Source organism: Bubalus kerabau, chromosome 1 (genome assembly GCF_029407905.1).
Source record: "Bubalus kerabau isolate K-KA32 ecotype Philippines breed swamp buffalo chromosome 1, PCC_UOA_SB_1v2, whole genome shotgun sequence".
NCBI lineage: Eukaryota > Metazoa > Chordata > Mammalia > Artiodactyla > Bovidae > Bubalus > Bubalus kerabau.
The window spans coordinates 265,532,223-265,557,922 of record NC_073624.1 but is presented as its reverse complement, the minus strand read 5'-3'; the positions used below and the strand labels follow the sequence as shown (position 1 = coordinate 265,557,922).

General features: G+C 42.4%; 1 long non-coding RNA gene across 1 annotated transcript in view; it reads right to left on the bottom strand.

Annotated features, from left to right (window-relative positions):
* Positions 1 to 24,967, bottom strand: part of LOC129639927 (uncharacterized) — a 69,187-nt gene extending 44,220 nt beyond the window's left edge. The window contains exon 1 of the long non-coding RNA XR_008708676.1: positions 24,827 to 24,967. This is a non-coding gene — a long non-coding RNA (uncharacterized LOC129639927). The remainder of the gene's footprint in view (positions 1 to 24,826) is intronic.
* Between the last annotated feature and the right edge of the window lie 733 nt (positions 24,968 to 25,700).

The following is a 25,700-nucleotide window of genomic DNA, read 5'->3' as shown; positions in this document are numbered from 1 at the left end:
CGACTCAATGGACATAAGTTTGAGCAAACTCTGGGAGTTGATGATGGATAGGGAGGCCTGGCATGCTGCAGTCCATGGGACTGCAAAGAGTCAGACACAACTGAGCTGAACTGAACTGAACTAACATGCCTGTTAGGGAGGTAGATTTTATTTAAAGGAGGTAACTTCTAGGAACTGTAGAGTATAGGCCTTCAACGTATAGAGAGGATCTTCTGTTTGTTTGCTTTTTCTAGCCAGAGATTCAGAATGCAGGGGTGAATGTGGTCAAAGAGCAACAGTTATTTCTTTCTACCCATTCCTCTGTGTTCAGCCCTTAGCCTCACTTGTGTTCTCTGTGGTACAATCCTCCAGGATTCTGCAGGGCAGGTCGGGTCTCCCTGTAACCCCGTCTCTTGCAGTGTTCTCTGCACTGTGTCTCCCTCGGTCCACTCAGTCACTCTTTCATCTCCTTTCCATCCTCCAGAAATCACTGAAATGAAGCCACTGGCGGTTCTTCCCCGTGTCTTTGCTGTAGTCAGGTTTATGTCTTTTCTAAAACCGCGTCACTGATACCGTTTCCTAGGTCTTGGTATAGAAAGGGGAGTGGGCGATATGCTCATCACCCCAGCATCCTTAACCAGTAACTCTCTTCTTTTGACTCCTATGACCTCTGCTCTCCCAGTTCTGCTGGGCTCACTCTTTTACTGGCTCCCTCTTCCGTATTGATGGCTTCATGTAGGAGTTTCTCTTTTCTCTATACTCTCTTCCGAGACAATCTTATCCGCTGGATCATTCTTAAATGTTTATCTATATGCTGATGGTTCCTTATCTGCACCTCCCTCCCTGACTTGACTTCTGGACTCCAGGCTCTTTAATCCAACTGCCTATTTGAAATCTTGAGCATTTCAGATACTTCCAATGCTAGTTTCCAACATTCCCCTCTCCAGCTTGCCCCTGTCTCAGTAAAGGGCCCTTTCCCTCTGCAGAGATTTCCACTCTTATTTCCTTTTCCAGGAATGCCGCTCTCTTCTCTACCTACATGGCTACTTTCTTCTCATCCTTAGGCAAAACTTCCCTAACTATACAAAGTTTCTCCCTCCTTCCCACACTGGTATTTTGTCTCTTGGCAGCCTGCTATCAATCTTCATAGAACTTTTTAAATTTGAAATTATTTATTAATATTATGCTTATTTGCCCCCTTTCTTATTAAATGGTAAGGCCCACTACAGGTAGGGACTGTGCCGGCATATATGTCACTGCTCTTTTAGCACTACCATAGTGCTTGACACATAGGAAGAATTTAACAAATACTGTGGAATAGTTAGATACAGCTTAAAATGAATGCTGAGATCTCAAAATGTTTTCTTATTTACAATCATCTGAAAACTGCCTTAAAGGGCCTCAAAAATATTCTAAAAACTCGTCCCATCATTTACTTTTTAAAATTTACTTGCAACCTGAAGACATAACTCAATTAAAGCAGAATACTGTATTGATACAGCCATGATGGAGAAGAGTATGGGGGTTTCTTAGAAACCTAGAAACTACCATTTGACCCAGCAATCCCACTCCTGGGCATATACCCAGAGAAAACCATAATTCAAAAAGATACTTGTACCCCAATGTTCATTGCAGCACTATTTCCAATAGATAGGATACAGAAGCAACCAAAATGTCCAGCAACAGAAGAATGGAAAAAAATTGTATCATTAGCAGAGACACAGGCAGACCTAGAGACCATCATACAGAGTGAAGTAGGTAAATCAGAAAGAGAAAAACAATATCCATATGATATCACTTATATGATATGGGGGTGGGGAGGAAGGGAGAAGGAGGTGAACTGGGAGATTGGGATTGACATATATACACTACCATACATAAAATAACTAAAGGGAACTTACTGTATGGCACGGGGAATTCTACTTAATGCCCTGTGGTAATTTAAATGGAAGGGAATCCAAAAAAGAGGGGATGACTGAGTCACTTTTCTGTACAGCAGAAATTAACTCAATATCATAAAGCAACTATACTTCAGTAAAAATTAATTAAAAATACAGAATACTATAATGCTTGTGAATACAGTTTAGTCCAGAGAACAATGTGAGTGCATTTTAAGGCATATGCCACTTCTTGAAGTGGTATATGCCATCTTTTTTGATATATGCCATCTCTTTGCCATCTACAGGGTGAGAGCTCCAAATGAATTTTCTCTCAGTCTTTTCCTTTTGTCCTTACCTGACCCAACTTTATGAAACTGATATGGCTTGCCTGATTAGGGCCATGAATGTTAAGTTCAAAATGGATTATGAATCATGACATCACTGAGAACACAGGAATAAAAAAGCAGCAAGACTTTCCTGCTAAAGCCAGACAGCTCTCTATATTTCACTCCTTTAATCCTGCCAAATAAAATATCATGAAATAGATCAGACAGATCGAGAGGATCTCGCTGTCACGAAGAGCCGTATTCATCAGGTACGTGTCAATTGTCCTGCTACAGATCCTTGGCTTGATTCCCACACCCACTTCTTCAGGGAAGAAGCAGAAACACAAAGCTGGTTACCCAGAGAACTAAGCCCTAGGAACTGACAGAGTAAGATATTATTAACGGCTCTGAATATGTATTTTGGCCAGACCAGTCTTCACCACAAGATCCTTTGATTATCTCTTGGCACTAGAAAGAATCACCTGGACTAAGCTTACGAATGCTACTAGCTGTCAAAGGAAAAGAATACCTTTTATGTTGTAATTCTTGATTTTAATGAAACAAATTCTTGGAAACTGTTATTTAATCCAATTTTTAAGGTACATATTTGATATAGCAATAAGCACTGTTCTGTGTAGTAATAAGAGCTTGTCTTATCACATCCGAAGGAAACCAGCTGCTAGGGAGACTCTCCTTCTGCCCCTCTTATCCTGTAAGACCCTTGAAACATGTGCCCTAGTCTCCGGCAGGCAGCTCCTATCCTGTAGGGACGAGGTTCATAGAAAATCATTCACCTTGTAAGGCCTTCCTCTGGTCTCAAGGAAGCTATAAAGGAAACCGGAGGGGCCTGGTGGAGAGGTGAATGTTTGCTTGGAGAGGTGGCTATTGACAGAACCACAGATGGGGAGGAAGTTGTGCTAATTAACTGGATCTGTGTCTACTGCACTGGTCTCCTAAGCCCAGGACGACACATGCCTCCCTCACTGTGCTCTGGCTAAGCTTAGAAATACTTCCTTAGGAGGAGACCGAATAAATTCAAGTTTTAAAGTCAGACCACCTAGATTTGAATACCAGTTAAAATCATTTTTAGGGCTTTCCTTGTGGCTCAGATGGTAAAGCGTCTGCCTGCAATGTGAGAGACCTGGGTTTGATCCCTGGGTCGGAAAGATCCCCTGAAGAAGGAAATGGCAACCCACTCTAGTACTCTTGCCTGGAAAATTCCAAGGACCGAGGAGCCTGGTAGGCTACATACAGTCCATGGGGTCTGAAAGAGTCAGACATGACTGAGCGACTTCACTTTCTTTCTTTAAACCACTTTTTGGCTGGGTAACTTTATCAAGTAAACTCAGCTTCCCTGAGTTTCAATTTTTTTTATCTGAATATGTGCATAAAATCAGAACCTCTCTCTGTGTTTTGTTTTGTTTTTTTTTGGTGAGTATTAAGTGAAAAAGTTCTTAGAACTGTGAAAATATAAATCAAGTGCTAAAAGCATATTGTTAGTTGCTATGAGCATTGCTGCTACCTTTCCATCACTCATTCTCCTTCTCCTGGAAACTATCCCATTCTTGTCTGGGTTTGCATGACCAACCCTATAGGTCCTTTGCATTTGGGTCTTAGCTCAGTATTCCTGGCTCAGGCCTTAAGCGACACAGTCCCACCTCCTGGCCATGGTTCTTGGTCCTAGGGTGGGTATGTGATCTACTTTGGTCCAGTGAGACTTGAGATGATTGCTGGGGAATCCTAAGAAAGAAACATTCTTGCTTTTCCAAGAGAAGTTTCCGAGGGAAGTGGCATCATCATTATTAGCTCTATTTCTTTTATTATTATTATTGCAGATGACAATTCTAGGTTTTCTGGAGGGCCTTGACCTTTGTCATAGAGGGACGAGTCAGACTGGACACAAACTAGATTCAAGGAATTTACTAAACTTCGCCATTGAGCATAGGGACAGAGACAAGGTTAGAACCTCCACAAGAATCCTCACAGTCACACACTGAGATCACGTTAGGGAAATTAAAATGGAACTAACCTTGTTCAGGCTTCAGAAGCACAACAGCAGGCCTCTGACTGACTTCTGATCCTGCCTGAACGGCGTGCCTGACTGCAAACACACCAATCACTACCAGCAAGTCAAGTGGCACTTTAGATAAAAGAGGGAGTGGGTCTTGGATCTTCTTGAGCTCCTGGCAGCCTGGCTAGACCCCTGGGTTCAGAAAAATCTTATGACTTGTAAGGTGAAACAAAGAGCATTAGAAGTTAAAGGAAAGCCAGCTGCATTTTTGCTCACAAACTGATGATACCGCCAGTTCGTGGCCTGGGGTTATATGCAGGAGTGCCCCAAACTGCAATTTGAAGTCTCACTTATGGGGTGGATGCACATCCCGGGACCTTTTCCCAACTGGGACTCCAGATTACTGTTAAGCAGGGACTGCCCAGTGCTGTTTAAGTCTGGATGTTGGTCAGCCCAATTTGGTGATGTATGTGCTGTTACTTTTCTCTATTATTTTTATTGCTCTTCTTTCAATGACTGTACATTGAAATTTAGTTAAATAATCCTCTATTAAATATTGAAATTATTTACTGTGTGTGACATGTAGTTTCTTTTGTTAATGAGTCCTTTGAACCTAAAACAAAAGTAAAACTTTTGGCAAAACAGATGGCAGCCAAGGTTCTGTGCAACTTGGGGCCCCATGTTATATATCAAGAGGCTTCTGAAAGTGCTTCATGAATTTCTTGAGGGGAGTGAGGAGAGATAAATTAGGACTATGGGCTTAACATAAACACACTGGTATTTGTATAAAATAGGCAAAGGACAAGGACCTACTATATAACACATAGAACAATAATCAATATCTTATAATAACCTATAATGGAAAAGAATTTGAAAAGGAATATATATGTGTGTGTGTGTGTGTGTGTGTGTGTATATATATATATATATATATAACTGAATTACTTCACTAACACAAATTTTAAAACACAAATTTTAAATTAACTATACTTAAAAACATTGCTTTATGAATAATTAACAGCAAGATAGCAGGAAGTTATGTGACATTAACAATCCTGAAAAAGCAAGTTCTCCAAGGTCCCTGCCTTCCTTCCAATAACTTGGCCACAAAATGGGGAAATAGTCTGATGCCATAGAGACAAAAGCAAAGGCATCTCAGAGGATATTGCAGTTGCAAAACTTGCTATCTGAAACCCAGTAACGTGGTACAAACGTAGGCACCAGCAATCTGTGGCATGTGGGCCAGTTATGAGACATAGATCAGCTTTTGTTGTCAGGGGATCAATTGCCTCTCACTTTCACCTTTCTGGTTGGAAACCAAAGTTCCCTCTGATCGAGAGAACTATCAAGGGGCAGGAAAGCAGTTGCTGACAAATGTCTCTAGCCTCATTTTAGCTGTTGGTTCATCCACCTTGGGGAGACAACCCTGGCATGCCAATTTTCACAGCTTGCCAACCTTTGTAGCAAAGCACAGTGAAACGAACTGCCGTTTATATTTTGTTTTATTGCTTGATTCCCTGTAATGCTTATATTTTTCTTTAGCTTAACTAAATGATAACCAGATTCTTGACTCAGCGGAAACATCAGATTACAACTCATAGGCGAAAGTGAAGACCTCCAAAGGCAGTGAATCATAGAAATAATATTTAAGTTAGGAAAGGGCAAAAATGTAACTAAGCCTGATTCTCAACAGCCGTTTGAAAATGTTTCATGAATTTTTAACTGCAAGAGGGCAGAAACTTGTCTTTGTGACTCAGCTGAGGGATGAATCCTCATAACCCACTGGTTTCATTTGAAGTTCAGAAAAATAACATCATCTATTAAATCATCAATATCACTGGTTATAACACCTTGGGTTTCCCTTGGAGACTTGGCTCTGACGTATAATTCTATAACAAGCCCCAGATTAGGGGAAGGAAACATGGTGAGTGCCTAATGAATTTCACCATGATGATGACGTGAGGAAGGGTCAATGGAACAACACGTTATCGAACAACAATGTGTTATGTTGTGTGAGCAACATAACACGCCTTGGTCCATGTCATAGTCTAGACCAAGTACATGCCTTCAGGGAGTTGATAGCCTAAAATGTGACTACGTAGGATTAAATCAATGTGGGAAAACAAAAAATGATGAGCCAAGGCAGCAGGCTGAGGAGTTAGGATGAATCACTCTTCAGTGATCAATATGGTCCCCACTTCTAACCTTGGCCTTCAGAGACAGCAAAGCTGCACCAGGAGACTGCAAGGTTATTACTCAGGAGGCCTGAGTTCTATTTTTAGCCCTATCCTCACAGCAGGAGTAAATATTAACTGACAATAGGTGGTTTAAAAAATACTATGTTGGAAAAAAAGATTCTCCCTGAGCTCCTATCTGCTCGTGGAGGAAAATTCACCCTTGATCTCATTTTGGGCCTGGCCTCTACTTCACAGGATAGTCTCAGTTCACTTAAAGTCCAGAATAGAGAGGGCACAGCCTACTGTCTCACTTTCAATTTCACTAGACCCACTCCCACAATATACATTTTCCTGGAGAAGGCAATGGCAACCCAATGGAAAATTCCATGGATGGAGGAGCCTGGTAGGCTACAGTTCACAGGGTCGCAAAGAGTCGAACATGGCTTAACTTTTACTTTCACTGTCTGGTTCACCCTGGTCATCTCTCTGGGAAATGGGCTGCTCGGGCAGAGAAAACTTTTCCAACACTGGGAGGTGCTTTACGACTCACATCTGGCTGCCTGAGCCACACACAGGGCCGCTGCTCTTAGGATGTGCTCTGAAGGCAATGCAGAGTGCTATGAATGAGCACAGCTCTGGTCCCTCCTAGCTGCCAGACAGACCAAACCCTGACCCCTTCTGCCTCAAGGAAGCTTCAACACCTCTCTCCAATCCACTTCTGCTTTCCCCAAACTTTGGAGCTCCTCTCCCCTTACAGGTACTTTGCTATCATTGTTTCCATGAATTTATGCCATGAAAGCAAAAGTTGAGGCTGGGTTTATCTGCTGAGTACCTGTCAACGTTGGCTCTTGGTCCCACAACACAAGAGCCTGTTAGACATGGGGACAACAGCTGAGCTACCTTTTCATGATGGGGAAGGGAAATGTATCAACAGCAGCAAGATGGAAATATGAATTAAATGATCAATAGGTGATCCTTTCACACACACTGGTGTGGATGGCATAAGCAATTCAATGATCTCTTCCTCTTGCATGTGCTGGGTTGAAATCTATAAAGGGGGAGGGAAAAAAATCTCTTTATTGCAGAGACTCCCAGTTCTCTTTGAATATGTATTCTTGGCCTCCTTCCTGGCAGCAGAACTGCTGATGTGGCTGGAAACCTGGATACATGTAGTAAAGGGTTCATTTCCCAGCCTTTTTTGCAGCTAAATGTGGTGTTGCAGCCAAGCTCTGACCCATCAGAGGTAAGTGGAAGCCTATGTAAATTCTGTGAGTGTAGAGTGTCCTTAAAGAGAAGGAACATGTCTTTCTTGGCCCTTCCTCTTTCCTGTGGACTGGGATGCAGTTCCTGATGCTCCAGAAGCAACCTGGTTTCTTGCAGTGGACACCGCGTGTTGAGGGTGGACCAGAAAGAAGGGTATGATCCAGGCCCTGGTGACCTCACAGAGCTTCACCACCAGCCTGGACTGGCCTAGCCTCAGACTTCCTCCACTCTACAGAGAAATAACCTCCTATCTTGACAAGCCTAGCTATTATTTTGAGATATCCCAGCTGATATTCCTCAAGGCAAATGAGATAACACCAGGTTTTATATTCTCAGAAGAATTCCTCAATATCAGCAATTTCACAGTACCAGGGGATAACAGAGCAATTTCACAAACATGCGAATTTTGCATTCTCTCTGACATTTTTCAATAAGGACATGTACCTATGTGTGCATGTGTTCCTAAGATGTGTAGAAAGGAAGCTAGCTTGAGTGTCCACAATGAATTTCTAGGCTGATCCAGCAGGCATGTGCATTTGAGTGGCTGTGGAGCCTCCGGACCTGAGCCTAATCTAAGCAAGGAACGAGACAGGTCCATAAGCTGGTGAGGTCCCTGGACTAGAGGGAGAGTTCCAGGATGCTCCAAAGGTAACACTCAGCTCATTTCTGAACATGCTTGGATTGCACTCAAGCCACAAAGTGAGAAGGATCTGAACGTTAAAATGAAAATACCTATGTTCCTTAAAATATTTGGTGTGATTGGGAATTGAGTTTGGGGGCCTGCATGGTGTAACTGTGGGCATCAGGAGGAGGCGATGGCGGTGGCGGCAGGAGGTGGTGGGTCATGGCAGATGGTGGCAGGAGGGACAGGCGCTGGTGGCAGTGGGGCAGCAGCACCCTAGCAGCAGTGGTGTGGTGTACAAGTGGGCAGGGCGTCAGCTCACGGCGTCGATAACCCAAGAAAGAGGACGGCTTCAAAGGCAGCAAGAGGCACTGCTGAAGATTACAAGTCTGCAGAGAAAAGGGAACACTTTACTACTGTTAGTGGGAATGCAAACTAGTACAGCCACCATGGAGAACAGTGTGGAGAGTCCTTAAAAAACGCAATCCCACTGCTGGGCACACACACCAAGGAAACCAGAATTGAAAGAGACACATGTAGACACATGTATCCCAGTGTGCATTGCAGCACTGTTTATAATAGCCAGGACATGGAAGCAATGTAGATGTCCCTCGGCAGATGAATAGATAAGGAAGTTGTGGTACATATACACAATGGAATATTACTCAGCTATTAAAAAGATTGCATTTGGATCAGCTCTAATGAGGTGGATGAAACTGGAGCTTATTATACAGAGTGAAGTAAGTCAGAAAGAAAAACAGCAATACAGTATGCTAACACATATATAGGGAATTTAGAAAGATGATAACGATGACCCTATATGTGAGACAGCAAAAGAGACACAGATGTAAAGAATAAGCTTTTGAACTCTGTGGGAGAAGGCTAGGGTGGGATGATCTGAGAGAATAGCAGTGAAACATGTATATTATCATATGTGAAACAGATTGCCAGTCCAGGTTCGATGGCGTGAGACAAGGTGCTCACATGGCCTGGGGAAAACATAGGTTACATTTTTTCTTTTAAGGCTCTTTTTTTACGCTGACTCTTGTGATTTTTTTCACTGTGCCACATTCAGTTCACCGATAGATGGGTTTGTGACAGGCTAAAATGATCCTTTCCAACAGCTACCTAAAGGCATTTTAAATTGGGTAAGAGAGACTTGCCTTCAAGAAACTGATATTGTCTCATGTATGCAGTGTGTTGGAGGCAATAAGTAAGTGACAAGACTGACATACTATTCTGCTAGAAATGGGAAAATAAAATACTGCAAGGACAGATTATTTGATCTTTTACATTAGAAAAGGAAGAAAAATGAAGACCAGGTGGTCAACAACTTAAAAATAAATCTTCTAATTTGGTTTGAGAATTGGACCTTGAATTGTGTTGTCTGCAAAAACATGGAGTAAACTAGGTTTAACCCTTGTCTTGTCATCCTATGTAGTACAATGACGAGTTATAAAAAAAATCCATTCATTAAATCAGGAATTACCTCATCATATGTTATATTCTAACAGCTGAGATATATACCATAGGAAATTAGAGGCAAGTCAAAGATTAATAAGATATAATTCTTGTCCTTGAAAAACTCAAAGCACACGAAATAAGCAGGCAGAGAGACAGACACACAGAAATAGATGGTTACAATATAAGGTCGTAAATGAATCCAAGTGACTATGTGAGTACAGGAATGACAAGTCCTATGGATGGGCATGTGACATATGAGGATGTGTGATCTTTGACTTGGTTATGAACAACAAACAAGGTTTTATTAAAGGCAGACTCACTGCATAGAGCATTTCACTATGGACATTGGACATTCCTCATGACTCAGACAGTAAAGCGTTTGCCTGCAATGCGGGAGACCCGGGTTTGATCCCTGGGTCGGGAAGATCTCCTGGAGAAGGAAATGGCAACCCACTCCAGTACCCTTGCCTGAAAAATCCATGGACAGAGGAGCCTGGTAGGGTACAGTCCATGGGGTTGCAAAGAGTTGAACATGACTGAGCGACTTCACTAATCCCCTTGAGAAATCCTAGAGATTATTTGGGGAGTGGGAGACACAGTATGGCGTGGCTGGAGCAAAAGGAACATGCCTGGGGACTGAGGAAGGAGAAGCCGGAAGGAGAAGCCAGGGCCAGCCTGAAGGACACTGTGTGCCAAGGCAAGGAGTTTAGACTTAAAATCTTTAATAGTGATGAGTCAGCAAAGGATTTTAAGTAGCAGAAGGGCATGATCAAATTGACTTAGCTTAGCAGGTGTTCAATCAACACTTACTAAGTTTTTCCTAGGTGCCCAACACTGTTAGGTGGATAAAAGGAAGAATGCAGCTCAGGAATCTTACGGTTCCATGGCAGAGGTGACCACACAAACATCCAGGGGTCAGGTCACAGGATGTGCTGGGCTTAGCCAGCCTGGGAGATGCAGAAGAGGTTCAGGAGGACCCACGCTGAGCCTCACAGAGCTCATGTGGCTGGTGTGCATCTCCGACTAGAATGGAATCTCTTGGACTGGAGGACGTGCTCCGGGCACACAGTCCAAGTAGCATTCAATACATTCTTAAACTGAGAGCAAAGACTTATCTGCCCTGGTCCATGTCTGGAGCAAAGCCTGCACATAGTAGGTGCAACACAGATATCTGTTGAGAGATGAAGGCAGGCGGGCAGCAAGGGTGGGCTGAGGTGAGGAAAAGCATTTGAAGTAGAAGGAACAATATGCACAAAAGCACGGATGCATTAAAGAACAGAGGGTGAATAGCTGACAACAAAGTTTGACTATTGCGGAGGAGTGCGTATCGAGGCCAGCGAGGAGCTCGGTGCTGAAGGAGGCCCTCTGCTAAAGGACTCGCGTGCACCATGCAGACACCTGGAAGCCAGAAGGATTCTGGAAAGGCGGTATCTTTTAGACATCTCACTTTGAAAACAGCTTGGAGAATGGGCTGAAGGGGTAAAACTGGATTCTGTTCTGCTATGGCAATAAAATGATGACAAAGAATGGATAAATCTGGATATTTAAGAGGTGGAACACCTAAAAGCTTGGATATTTATTAGGGGAGAGAGCTGAGAGAGTGAGAGTAGCCAGAACACAATCTTCCATCTTCCTTGGTTATACAAGGAACACACACACATGCACACGTACACACATGCACACATACATACACACATGCACACACATATGCACACATGCACACATATACACACACGCACACACATAGGCATGCAACACATTTGTTGGGGGTGAGGCGTTTATTTCAGATGTTGTGAGTTGAAGCTCCTATAGCGTGTCTGTATGTGTGTGTGTTCAGAGGACTCTTGGCAGTACAGATCTGAACTGAAGAAGGGAGGAGGGGCTACCTTGGGAAGATGACACATGAACACATTCACCAGTCTTCCTGACTCACCTCTAGAAACAGCGGAAGAGATGAGAAAGTAAAACAAACTCAAATCAGCGCTGGGAGATACGATGGGACACTCTTAGGGATTAGAAATCATGAGAAATCTTTGAGAGATGGAAGCAGATGGATTGATTGAAGATGAAAATCCCAGCTGGCCTAAAACTCAGGCAAAAGTGGGATTGGTTTTGAGGGAGACTTGAGCACAGCCAGAACAAATATAGGGACCAGAGGTGCTTTTGAAACAACAGAAGAGGGGCTGGGGTATCACAGGAGTGCCCAAGTGGGTGGGGGGAGGCGGGGGCGGTTACCACTGTTTTCCAAAACTGGATATAAGCATGAAAAAGTGCATATAAAATGATGAGATGAGCTACAAATATTTTTTAAAAGAAATAAAAAATAGATTACAAAGATGAAATGAGGTGTGTAGTGTATTAAAAGTCATGCTATGAAATCCCACACACTTGCTAAGAGTGTGTCACAAATTAGGCTATAAATTTTCATTCAATGAGAAAAGGAAAATAGAATCTCTTTACATAGCTACCAGCAACCAAAGGGTTAAAAACATATTAGCTGCTTTTAATTTGATTTCCACAAGTTCAGCCTGGAATCTGTTCACATTCAGAGAGGAGCCAAGGGGTTAGATGCAGTGGAAGAAATGAACTATCAGTTATAACATGCCTGCCTGGTGCCAGACACCACCCCCATACTTTCCGATTTGGTATTCAAACTTTGTTCTTAGTCCAGATCCTGTGGGCTTTCCATCATCCTCTGCTTTCCCTCAGGAAGAAGAAGCTCCTGTGTACTTTGCTGTCTGCTGAATCCTTAGTACAAAATGCAGGTTGATTCCTCTGGTGTGTATCGATAATTTGTGAAGGAATCTTCCATGAGATGTGAATCAAAGGACTTTATCCAAGATGATTGATACTCACAGCTGTCTTTTAAGATTATGATACATTCTGTTGATCCTTGCTGTCAGGCAAAGCGCGATACTATTCCTTCTCAAAGAGAGTTGCTTGACCCAACACAAAGCTTCCTGGATCACCAGGAATGCCTTATCCAGAGTTTTGTACCAGAACAGCCGTGCCCATGGGATGCTGTCCACAAGTGTTCTGTGAGGTATTTGAATTTATGGGGAAAAGTCAAGTGTTTTTCCAACTGAGTCCAACCCTTGAGTCAATCCACCTGAAAGCGTAAATGTACATTTTTAAGGTAAATCTGATTTAAATGCCTATTAACAGCCCAGATGTACACTAAAATGGGCAGATGGTGTAATTAGGGTTCTGTAGCTTTTGAGGATGATTCTCTGATCCTCCCAGATATCCCACGACTAAACTGATTCCCTTTAGTATATTCCTTTCTTTTAGCTAGCTAATGTGGATTCTGCTCTCTGCAACTAAAACTCCAATAGTTGATATATATCTATCTGTAGAGGAGAAGGAGGTAAAGGAATAAGATTCACATTGTATATTAAGGGCTTCCCGGGTGGCTCAGATGGTAAAGAGTCTCCCTGCAATGCAGGAGACCCAGGTTCGATCCCTGGGTTGGGAAGATCCCCTGGAGAAGGGAATGGCAACCCACTCCAGTGTTCTATCTGTAGAGGAGAAGAAGGTAAAGGAATAAGATTCATGTTGTGCATTGAAGCTATAACTAAATACCAGGTGAAATGAGTATAGGTACTAGTTCCCTGGTGTCACTCTTCATTACTTCATTTCCTTAGTTACATTTGAATTGCCTCAAAGACAAGGACATCTTCTCATGAGAGTTTAGTATTTAAGAACATGAGTTCTGCTACCAGACTGCCTGATAGGAATCCTGGCTTTATCATTTTCTAGCTGTGTGACCTTGGGCAGGATATTTAACTTCTCTGCACCTCAGTTTCTTCATTGGTAAAATGTTCAAAGTGATAACAATCATAAAGAGCTTGTCACCATCTTGGCAATGTGACAAGACTGAATAAAGACTGCTATCCTTATTATCTTGATTTTAGCTTGTATCAAGATTGCCAGGAGAAATATCAATAACCTCAGATATGCAGATGACGCTACCCTCATGGCAGAAAGTGAAGAGGAACTAAAGAGCCTCTTGATTAAGGTGAAAGAGAAGAGTGACAAAGCTGGCTTAAAGCTCAACATTCAAAAAACTAAGATCCTGGTATCCAGTCCCATCACTTCATGGCAAATAGATGGGGAAACAATGGAAACACTGACAGACTTTGTTTTCTTGGGCTCCAAAATCACTGCAGATGGTGACTGCAGCCATGAAATTAAAAAATACTGTTCCTTGGGAAAAAAGCTATGACAAACCTAGACAGCATATTAAAAAGCAGAGACATTACTTTGCCAACAGATGTCCATCTAGTCAGAGCTATGGTTTTCCAGTGGTCATGTATGGATGTGACAGTTGGACTATAAGAAAGCCGAGCACTGAAGAACTGATGCTTTTGAACTGTGGTGTTGGGGAAGACTCTTGAGAGTCTCTTGGACTGCAAGGAAATCCAACCAGTCCATCCTAAAGGAAATCAGTCCTGAATATTCATTGGAAGGACTGATGCTGAAGCTGAAACTCCAATACTGTGGCCACCTGATGTGAAGAACTGACTCATTGGAAAAGACCCTGATACTGGGGAAGATTGAGAGCAGGATGAGAAGTGGGCGACAGAGGATGAGATGGTTGGATGGCATCACCGACTCAATAGACAGGAGTTTGAGCTAGTGAAGGACAGGGAAGCCTGGCATGCTGCAGTCCATGGGGTTGCAAAGAGTTGGACATGACTGAGCGACTGAACAACAACAACAATTCTTATCACATGCTAACTCCACAGAACTTGCTATAATGACAGTGATGAATAGCCAGTGTCAGAAAAGGAGTTGTACAGTGAATGGGAAACATCTCAAATCCTGCAGTATCTTAGGACATGATAAAACACACTTTTCTCACCCTCTGAACTTTGAGGCTTTCCCTGCAGTTCTTTTTCCTGCTCATTGGCAGTGGAGCAATGGTGAATGCAGAATCTGTCAACTTACTTTGACATCCTTAACCTTACACAACTCACTCCAGTCATACAGCTCCATTTACATACCCTCCTCCCCAAATCTCTTCTACATCTGATTTCACATGGAGATCATTACAGGCAGAGTGTTTATACAAGTTTCCATGGTGACAATCCATTCTCTTGTCTCCACGGTGACACGTGCAAATAACTCATAACCTCTCCAATTCATTTTGTTTATCTGAACCATCTACTGATTGTTATCAGCCTAAGCCATGTATAACAACACAAATTTATGTCTTTCTAGGAATAAAAAGGGAGAGAATAAAGTAAAATAATATTTAGGGCATGTCTCATATGGAAATAATGCACTAAAAGAGCATATGGGGAAACTAAAACTCTAAATTTTATTTCATCCTTTAAATATACTGAGAATGCATAATTAGCACTTACAATTATTTACAAATTGTCTTCAGTGGTAGGACAACTATAATCTCAGTAAAAACAAAGATGGGTAGGACAAACATCGCCGAGTCAGTAATCAGAGGACCTGAAATTAAGACCTAATCTTAGACTGACCAACCATTCCAAGATCAAGGGGGCTTCCCAGCACAGGAGACTTTAGTGCTAAAATCAGGCCATCTCTAAGTGTCCTTTTTCTCTTCATTGTTATGGGGGTGCTGGAGAGAACCACTGCTGTGGTTCCTTCCAGACTGAATGTTTTGTGATTGTACAAAATAGAGCTGGATATTTTTCCCCCAGGACCATCCAAGTTCAGTGTGAGCGTGGTAGATCGTACTTTATTTCCCAATTATAAATGCATATTAGAAGTGAAAAGTGCAGTTCTTTTAGAGCTGAGTGTGCTTAGGTACAACAGAGGTCAAGCAACTAGTTACGTTGTAAACTATAGCAAACCGCCTTAAATCATATGCATTCTTCTCACTTGGGCTTGTCTCCTAACATTTTCACCAAATAAGGAAAATCTGTTTGGGGGATTAAGAGTGACTAACATTTATTTTTCAAAGCAACTGTGTTTTTTTAGGGTACATAGCCTGCCATTGCAAAATACCTCCAACCACCAGTAAGAAAGTCACTGGTGTGCAGACTCAGGCTGAGAAATAAGAATGGATGTTAAAAGGTGCAAGGTCAGTATACCTCTTTGCTTCACAGCATGAGAGAACACATGTAAAAAAATAGAGATTATTCTGAACCAATCTCTTTTATTTTCCCACAACTGGAAGGTTCACCATGTTATTACAGACTGCGGAGATGGGTGAGTCAAGCAGAGATGTTTTGAACAGAAATAATGTATTGATATGCTTCCATTTCAGTTCACAGCTTTGTATGTCCCTTACAACCATTTCTATGTGAAGAAAAATTGTTGTTTTTGTAGAAGGACTATGAGCAAGATTTTTTCATTCCCCTGAAATGCATGTTTACCATGTTAGCTGAGGCTTCTTTCTTCACAGATAATTCTTTGGCAACTTGGTGACTTTGATGTGAAGACTTGCTCACCGGCAGTTTCATAATTGATAGGCTGGGTTGCCTAGCAGGTTTATCTGTCAGTCTCTAGCTGTCTATCTTGAAGAATGGTATTTATAAAACAACAGTTATATACAGAAATATTAAAGGAAAAAGGACTTTTTAGTTATAAGGTTCTATCTTAGAAATCCTTTGGACTTATATCCATCTCTGTTTCTTCCAATTCTATGTTCCCTAAAACTTTCTAAAATTAATTTTACTGATTTTTCCTCATTAGTATAAAATTAATCCATTGCTTATTCTCTTCTGCAGCAGGATGGAGTCCACTGTCACTTTGACTTTTTTATTACTCCTCATTCTTGCCCTTGAAGGGAGAGAACAAGGGCATGCAGACACTGAAGCTACGTGATGAGAACTGATCAATATCAGCAAAAAGAGTTTTGTTTGCTTCCATAGGTGCTGCTCACTCAAGGGTTCGAGGGTCCAGTTTTGTTTCCTTGGGCTGGAAAGAGGGACAGGTGTTGCTGGCCATGATCACAAGGGGCAGGGAAGACCGCAGGCAGGGGAGAGAATACAAAGGGAAAAAGAACTTCCTGGTGTCAACAGCCAGTGAATTCTGTATGGTTTGAAAGGCAATCTTTGTGGGAATGAGAATTGAATATTTGAGCCATCCTCCAAACTCTTTGCATGTGTGCGATCACCTATGAGTACATTTGAGTTCATTCTTGAATTATACCTTACGAACATGGAAGGGGTTGGCATTGCTGAAATGTAGTACGGGGAGTGGCTACATCAAGTGAAATAAGCCAGGACCGCTGTACTGCGGTAGACAAGTGATAGGCAGATTCAGCCTGAGCTGCTGGTGTACTCAGTGTATCCTTCCATGACAAGGAACATCAAGCACTGAAATCTGCTGTGTGGATAATGGCTTAGCAGAAATCTAGAACTGTGCTATGATGTGAAGGCTCATCAGTATGATTCCACAGAATATTTCCTACAGAAGACGCTGGCAGAGTGGGAAATATGGACTCTCATATCAGCCAATATAGATTTTAAAGAAGGTGGCATTAGTCCTTGGCAGGACGGGAAGGATACAAGTGGAATGCTGGAACTGGTGGGAGGGCCTGTCCCCATCAAATCTGGCCTCCCAGCCTCACACCCCCCAGGACGGTGGAACACAAAGTGGGAAAGCAAGGTGTTTGTGGAGACTGTGGATTGAATGCCAAAGGGAGGAGTATAAACCATTGCTTGCACACATTTAGGAAATACTCTAGGAAACAGACTGTCTCAAAGAGCAGACAATGCAGGAAGATCGTGGTGAGACCCCAGGATCCCACTCTCTACCTGGTCCCAGGGGCAAAAGTGGAGAAGCAGGGTACCCACGGGATTGTCTGCCGGCTCCAAGGAGAGTCTGCGACAGAGATGTGATTGCCAACAGCAAACACCCAGCACCGCCCAGGAGAGATGAGACCTCCCAGTCTGTTCTCTCAAATTGGTTCAGAAGGTTCAGGAAAGACTCTGATCTGGAGGGCGGAAGTGGCCAGGATCTGTGGGTTTAACTGTGGCATCGACAGGCTTTAGATCTTGGGGGCTTCTACTCTGCTGCTTCCACAAACTCTGATGGGAGATATAAGGGGCAGGCTTTGTGTTCGGCTGGGATTTCCTCTCTCCTGCAGACCTCGGTACTGGATCATTCAGGCTCCAGTCAGAAAATAGACAGTCAAAAAGGGCATTATATACAGGTATCTGTTACACAGATGACGAAAGAGCTGAGAAGTCAAGCAGGATTCAGCGAGAAACCTACTGATTAACAACTGAGGAAGGCCCTCCCACCGTCAGATGCAGAGATGAGTGGGATGGTGATGCTGGGTCCCAGGAGCGGGGACCACTGGACAGAAGCTGGAGCTTTCCCTGTGGAGAGAAGCTAGTCTGGTGCGGGTTAGCCCTATATCCACTGCCTCTCCTGCAGCAGAGAGAAAGGAGAAGACAGACTCCGGCTTTTCCCCTCCTCTGGCCCTCTGGGATTCAATCAGTGCTTCCTGTTAGCTGTCTCCTTCTGGAAAGCAGAAGGCAAGAGAGCCTGGGAAATGTCTTTCCCTGAAAAAAAACAGCAGAACTTCCCAGGTGGCACAAGGGGTAAAGAACCCGCCTGCCCATGCAGAAGATGTAAGAGACGCAGGTTCGACCCCTAGGTTGGGAAGATCCCCTGGAGGAGGGCATGGCAACCCACTCTAGTATTCTTGCCTGGAGAATCTCTGTGGATAGGAGAGTCTGGTGGGCTATAGTCCATGGGGTTGCAAAGAGTTGGACATGACTGAAGCGACTTAGCACAAAAAGGGAAGGAGAAGACAGAAATATGATTTGCACTGGGGTTGAAACAAATCAGAGATTGCACTTTTCTTTTCATATGAAGGAAGTATGGATGTAAGTTGTCCGGTGTTAATATGGTGACTCCAAGATATTAGCAGGAAGCCAGGCTACTTCTCTCATGCCACCCCCCCTCAGTGTGCAGCTTTCATTGTTCACCCTCCTTTACGGTCCCAAATGACTGCTGTTGCTCTGGTTGTCACATTTACCTTCGAGCATGAAACAAGATGGCTGAATAGGACATAAAGAGCTTTCCAGAAGCCATGCCCCAAGACTGCCACTTACATCTATTTAGCTATTCTTGCTGGTGAACGAGACTTGAAAGTATTGTTTTTCAGCTGGGCAAATTGCCCTCGCATTTGGCCTTTAACAAAAGGGAAGACGGGATACTGGGTAAACCACAGGCAATTTCTGTCACAGAAAAAGAAAGACTGGCATTTAACATCAAGTGAAAAATAGAACAGGCTGGTTGGGCAGCATCTCAGAGCAGTGTCTCAGACACAGGCCCAAGTCTCATAATCCACAGAAATCCAAGGCAGAGGAATAGGACGGGAGTGCCAGCTCTATACAGCTCTGTCCAAATTTGAGTAGAAACCTACAGAAAGTATTCAACGTTGAGTACAGTCTTGATCGACTGCAAGTAAAGATAGATTCTTTCTGTGCTAATAGCATAGTGTTCCAGATTATCGGGTACATAAAAGAAATCTCACCATTCATTCATCTACTCATTATTTCAGCAAATACTCATCAGGCGCTGTACTATGAGCCAGGGTCTCAGAGATGAAGAGAGAGAGCAATGTCTGTTCTAATTGAGCTTACAGTCCTTTCTGGAGGCTCCTTAATGTTTGGCCTAAAGTTCCCAAGTGAATAAGCTGTGAGTCACCTATATGATTTATTTCTTCCAGAGTGTTAACTAACTATTTTTTAAATGCATACTAATTGATAGCTATTATGAGCTAAATTTTGTCTTCCTTGCAAAATATACGTTGAAGTCCAAATCCTCAATACCTTAGAATGTGACTGTATCTGGAAAGAGGGTCACTGCAGATGTGATTAGTTAAAATGAGGTCAACTGGTAGGATGGGCCTTTAATTCAATATAACCTGTTCAGTTCAGTTGTTCAGTCGTGTCTGACTCTTTGCAACCCCATGGACTGCAGCACGCCAGGCCTCCCTGTCCATCACCAACTCCCAGAGCTTATTCAAACTCATGCCCATTGCATTGGTGATGCCATCCAACCATCTCATCTTCTGTTGTCCCCTGCTCCTCCTGCCTTCAATCTTTAATAGGATCAGTGTCTTTTGCAATGAGTCAGTTCTTTGTATCAGGTGGCCAAAGTATTGGAGTTTCAGCTTCAGCATCAGTCCTTCCAATGAATATTCAGGACTGATTTCCCTTAGGATGGACTGGCTGGATCTCCTTGCTGTCCAAGGGACCCTCAAGAGTCTTCTCCAACACCACAGTTCAATATGACCTTTGGTGTCCTTATATGAGGGACAGAAGAGTCACATGTGCGCTTTCCAACCTATCATGGAAAATAATTAAAAAAAAATTATATGTATATATATGTATGCTGCTGCTGTATATGCATAACCAAATCACCTTGATGTGGACCTAAAACTAACATAATATTGTAAATCAATTTTAAAAAATCAGATTTTGTATTTCTCTTGGAAGACAGCAGATCTGACAAAACTGGACCCAAATCTTACATGGCCACAGTGCTGGAGCTGAGAAACCACTATATTCTCCAGTTACAGTAACTGTCTGGTTTATTTTCCACATTAACTGGTTTATTTTCCACAGCTCTTAATAGGAATTGGCATTTGTACCCCACTGTCTCCAGCTTTATTTTTTGCTTTTGGTCACAGCCTTATCTGATGGACTTGACATATGAATTCTGTGCTGTCAAAGGGCAACAAGTATTTACTTAAAATCTCAGTGGAGATTTCTCTGCCCATCCTATTTACTATTGCTACTCCACAGTCTATTCTCTGCTTTGTATTTCTTTCTATCCATCTAACTATTTTAGCTTATTTACTTTTTATGCTCAATTCTCAGTAGAACATAAGTTCCCCAGAGAAAGATATTTGTCTCTTTTGTTCACTGTGGCAGCCCCAGTGCCTAGAGAAGTGTCTTGCTGTGAATAAAGGAACTATGGAATGTGAAAGCTATAATAAATCCCAAACATTAACTAACCCAATCTTAACGTTTTAACTCTCAAGGAAACTAACCAGGCCGAGAGAGGACATGATTTGAGAAAGGTCATATAGCCAATCAGCAGCCAAGTGAGTCAGGATTAGGACTGAGGTTTTTCTGCCCTCAAGTCCAGTGATCATTCTGTAGTTCCAGGCTGCCTCTCTAGTGATGTAATCATAGTATTTGAATTTTAAGAGTTAAGAATTTTAATTTTACCATCAAAATGGTAATAGAGAAATGATAGCTCTTATGTATTCCATCTAACTATTTATCTGCTAAATGTTTTCAGAACAAAACTGAAAAAATATTAATTCATGTTTCTGATATCTGAAAAGGTGACAGATTTACTGCTTCTTTATGATTATTCATAGTAAAGATTTAATTGTCATAGTTTGGTAAATACCTTTTTGATTTCAGCCTCAGAAGAGAACCCAGCTGATTTCTTGATAGCTATATTCTATCTTATTATTAAGGAGGTAGTTAAAAAAAAACAACAAAAAAAAAAACTACATTTCCATCCACCAGGTTGAAACATAATATGCCAGAAACTCAAGTGATGGTTTTTCACTAATTAACCCATCTAATTTTTCTAAGGAAGTTCAGTTTGGTTGTTGAAAAGAGAATATCACATCAGAAAGAGCTGGTATGTGTTCACCACTATATATCAGTCATTCAATCATTCAGCAAAAATGTAATGAGGTCTTGCTATGTGCCAGATCTCTCCAATGATTAAAACCAGACAAGGTACCTCCTAGATAAAGCTTCCCTAGTGGCTCAGCTGGTAAAGAATCCACCTGCAATGGGGGAGACCAGGGTTTGATCCCTAGGTTGGGAAGATCCCCTGGAGAAGGGAAAGGCTACCCACTCCAGGATTCTCGCCTAGAGAATTCCATAGACTGTATAGACCATGGGGTCACAAAGAGTCAGACACAACTGAGCGACTTTCACTTTCAGGTAAAGCTTATGTTTAAAGCAGTGTTTTCCACAGCTGCCTAATAGGAGGAGGCTCCTTGGCACCTGTAAAACATGCAGACTCCTAATTTCTACTCTAGACCTACAGAATCAGAAACTCAGGGAAAAAGACCTGGGAATCAAGTGTTCAAAAAGCATTCGGGTTCAATTTCATCAGGAGTGCTCGGATGCTCAGTTACTCAGTTATGTCCATCTCTTTTGTGACCCCATGGAATGTAGCCCACCAAGCTCCTCTGTCTATGGGATTTCCCAGGCAAGAATTACTGGAGTGGGTTGCCATTTTCTCCTCTAGGCGATCTTCCTGACCCAGGGATCGAACTTGTCTGCCCTGTGTCCCCTGCATTGGCAGGTGAGTTCTTTACCACCAAGTCACCTGGGAAACCTTTCCCCAGGCAAGTTTCAGCAAAACTTGTAATGGGAGCTATAGACATTAACAAAGTATTTACACTAAAGCATGTATGGTTCCCAAAATAAGTGCTATGGAAAATTGTATACAGTGATTGCTCACTAACTATTTATTCAATATGTTTTTATTGAGCACCTAACATGTGCTAAACACTGCTTTAGATGCTGAGCATACAGCAGTAAATAAAAGAGATACGATTTCTGCCCTCATGGAGTTTTCATTTTAGTGAGGGAAACAGATCATGAGCACACATTCTAATGAGAAACCACAGTTGTGAACACCATGCCCTTTGGGGAAGCCTTTCTGTGCCTGGTAACCAGGCTAGGCAGAAAAGGAAGAGAAGCCCAAGAGGCTGGCTATGAAGGGTTTAAGGACTCAGGTGTGTTGAGTTGATTTCAGAAAAAGTCCTGGTTTGTCCTTCTCTAGGCCCATCTGAAAAGACTGCGCTTCCCAGAGAAGCCCCGGGGTTAAAACTATCCGTTGCATCCAACAGGCAGGGGGAAGGAGAGTAAAATCGGCTGAGAAAAGTAGCTAAGAGATTGTATGCAATATCCTCTCTGCTCCATTGATTCTCCATGGCTTTCTCCCAGAGTGTTAGGAATCTAGACATTTCTGTGTCTGGGGTGAGGGGCCGGCATGTGGAAATAACTGAAGATATCAGCTGGTGAGTCAGTGATGCCAAGCTGGTGGCATCACCGACTCGATGGACATGAGTTTGAGCAAGCTCCAGGAGTTGGTGATGGACAGGGAGGCCTGGTGTGCTACAGTCCACGGGGTCGAGAAGATTTGGACACGACTGAGCCACAGAACTGAACTGAACTGAGCAGCTGGTGAGCTCACTGGCCAGGAGGGCTCGGTGCAGACCGGCACTATGGCTCTGGAGCTGGGAGCCACAGCAGGGATCAGCCAAGCCCCAAATCTTCTGGTCATCAGAGCTAGGCCTCCAAGCATCAGCAGCACAACCAAACGCAGAGTAAAGAGACAAGTGGGCAAGGGGGAAACCATGAGGGTTCAACCACGACGTGCTAACCTGACTCAACTCTGAAAGTCACAGTCTCTTCAGAAGCAGAGGACCCAGAGAGGAGAATGCCCTGAGAGTCAGACTTCATACCATCCTCTATTCCAAGAAGACACTAGCCATCTTTACAAGGCACTATCTTGAAAAAGAGGAGAGACACTGCTTTGGGTTAGAAAAGATTTTTTTTTAATTATGAATATTTTGAAACTTGAAAAATAGAATAGTATAATAAATTCCATATATAAATTATTCATGTTATAGTTTTTGTCATTCTTGTTTCCTTAATAACTCAATTCTTTAAAAAAAATATTTTACAGCAAATCCTCATGCCATTTTGCTTCTATGGACTTCAGTAGGCATATCGAGAAATACAATTTCTAATATTACCTCAATGTTATCATCACACTTAGGCAATTAACAACCATTTCATGAATTATCTAATATGCTGCTGCTGCTGCTAAGTCATGTCAGTCATGTCCAACTCTGTGCGACCCCATAGACGGCAACCCACCAGACTCTGCCGTCCCTGGGATTCTCCAGGCAAGAACACTGGAGTGGGTTGCCATTGCCTTCTCCCATCTAATATACAGTCCATTTTAAATGTCTCTGATTGTTTCACATTGCCTTTTTCTGTTGGCTTGTTTGAATTGAGGTTTAATCAAGGGTGACATGTTATGTTTGGTTGTTAATGTCTCTTTAAGTGTCTCTTAATTTAGAGCAGCTCCCTTGCAATCATCAGAGCAAGAATTTAAGAAAACAAGATCAATTGGGAAAAACAAATCATTATCCTATTTTGCTCACATGAGTCTGAGGGTGTATATTTTGACCCCACAACAAGAAGAAGCATTAATAGTCATATAGAATCTCATGCAACTGGAAGGTACCTTTAGGAAATCTTCCTGGGTAAATTATGTTAAAAAGCAGCAAGAAGGTACTGGAGCAAAGGCTCTTATTCAGAAAATATTTTTCGGCACTATTACAAAGGCCACTAGACGAGCATGCTTCCTCAATTTCTTCCTTGCCATCCTGTAAATCCTGCAAGACTCATTATAAGCAGCACCTACTCTGACTCACAGACTATTAAAGCTTATTGAGAAATAACCTGGACTTCCCAGAAGACTAATTTACGTCAGCAAGCAAAAGGATAATCACAGCCATAAATCTCAAACCGATCCAAGAGTATAGCTGGTTAAAAAAAATTCCGTAGTATTTTGTTACTTTAATCCAAAAGGCTTTGATTTTTCTTTCTTTAATAATCCACAATGTTTTAAAAGCCACCCAGTTTTATTGCTGTTCCTTTCCTGCTATTGTGCAGGGTAACATCAAATCAGTTATGGCCGAAAGGCCAAAGTTCACTGTTAGCTTCTCTCTGTTCGGTTTTACAGGCTGTTGGGAAACCAGAGAATAAATACTTGGAAGGAAAACAGAATTTAGACAATGGTACACATAAGTATAGAGAAACCCTCACATAATCAAGTATTACCAATCTTCATTTGTGTGGATTCCCATTTTTAGAAATTGAAGCCATTCTCTCTTATCGGTTTATTGGTTAATTGCTTCAAAAGTGCCTCTGGGAATAATTCCTAAAAATGGTGATTAAAACAGTCTCCTGAAATGCAGATGCTCCCCATCGCCAACCCAGCTCATTGCTCTCTGTGTTCATGTTAATATTTCTCTGGCCAGTGTCTGGTCAAAGACAGATTATTTATAGCAGAAACACCAGAGCTCAAAGCATCCTGCTTACCTTGTGTTGTCAAGGTAACAACTTAAGATCCTTTCCCGCTTCTGCTGAAAGGTCAGATCTCTGATGATATGAGTCACAGAGCTCAGGGGGATTGTTAAAATTGAGATAGCACTTTGTCAAAGCCAAATTAAAAATAAGGCTTTATAAACATCCAGACCGTTTTAAATTGGATTGAAACCACTAGGTGGTTTATAGTACGTAATTAACCCTGCCGCCTCCCTGGTTGGGCTCTGGGAGGCGTGGCTTAGCCTCCCGGCCACTCGAAGAGCTTTCTTCCGAGGACAGCAGCGCTCTCAGCTACGTACTGACTCTGTTAATTGCAAACAGAACTGCTAATTCTCATTTGCGTGAGACATGACAGAGACTCCTAAAAATGTTTTTTTTCCTTTAAATTTCACATTTAGAAGCTTCGAAAACTACAGTGGGGTAGGAGATTTTGGAGTTAACTTTGAAAAGGAATCACAGACCAATGCAATAGGAGGTAAGAGCGACTTGAAGCATTATCTATGAATTAAATTCTCAGAACAACTTTCTAAGGTAGAAAATATTAATCTCAAATCCTTTTATTTTTTTTTTTTTAATAAACAAGGATGGTGAGACAGAGATTGAGTAAGTAACTTAGCCCAGGTCATAGGAAAACTTGAGGGAGAATTTGCTCCCAACAGTTCACTTGATGTCTACACTCTCACAACTTGGCCAGAATTCCTTTTAACAAGCTCATCTCTCGAACTGAGTTACAGGAAAGTCCTAAGGTGGCGTTCCGCTCCGGAGGGACCCATGCCAACTTGTGTGCTTGTGCTTTCGTGGGATCCTCCAGCACCCACATACCTCCTCCAGTATAGGGCCCCACTTCCACCCTGCAGTGCCCAACAGA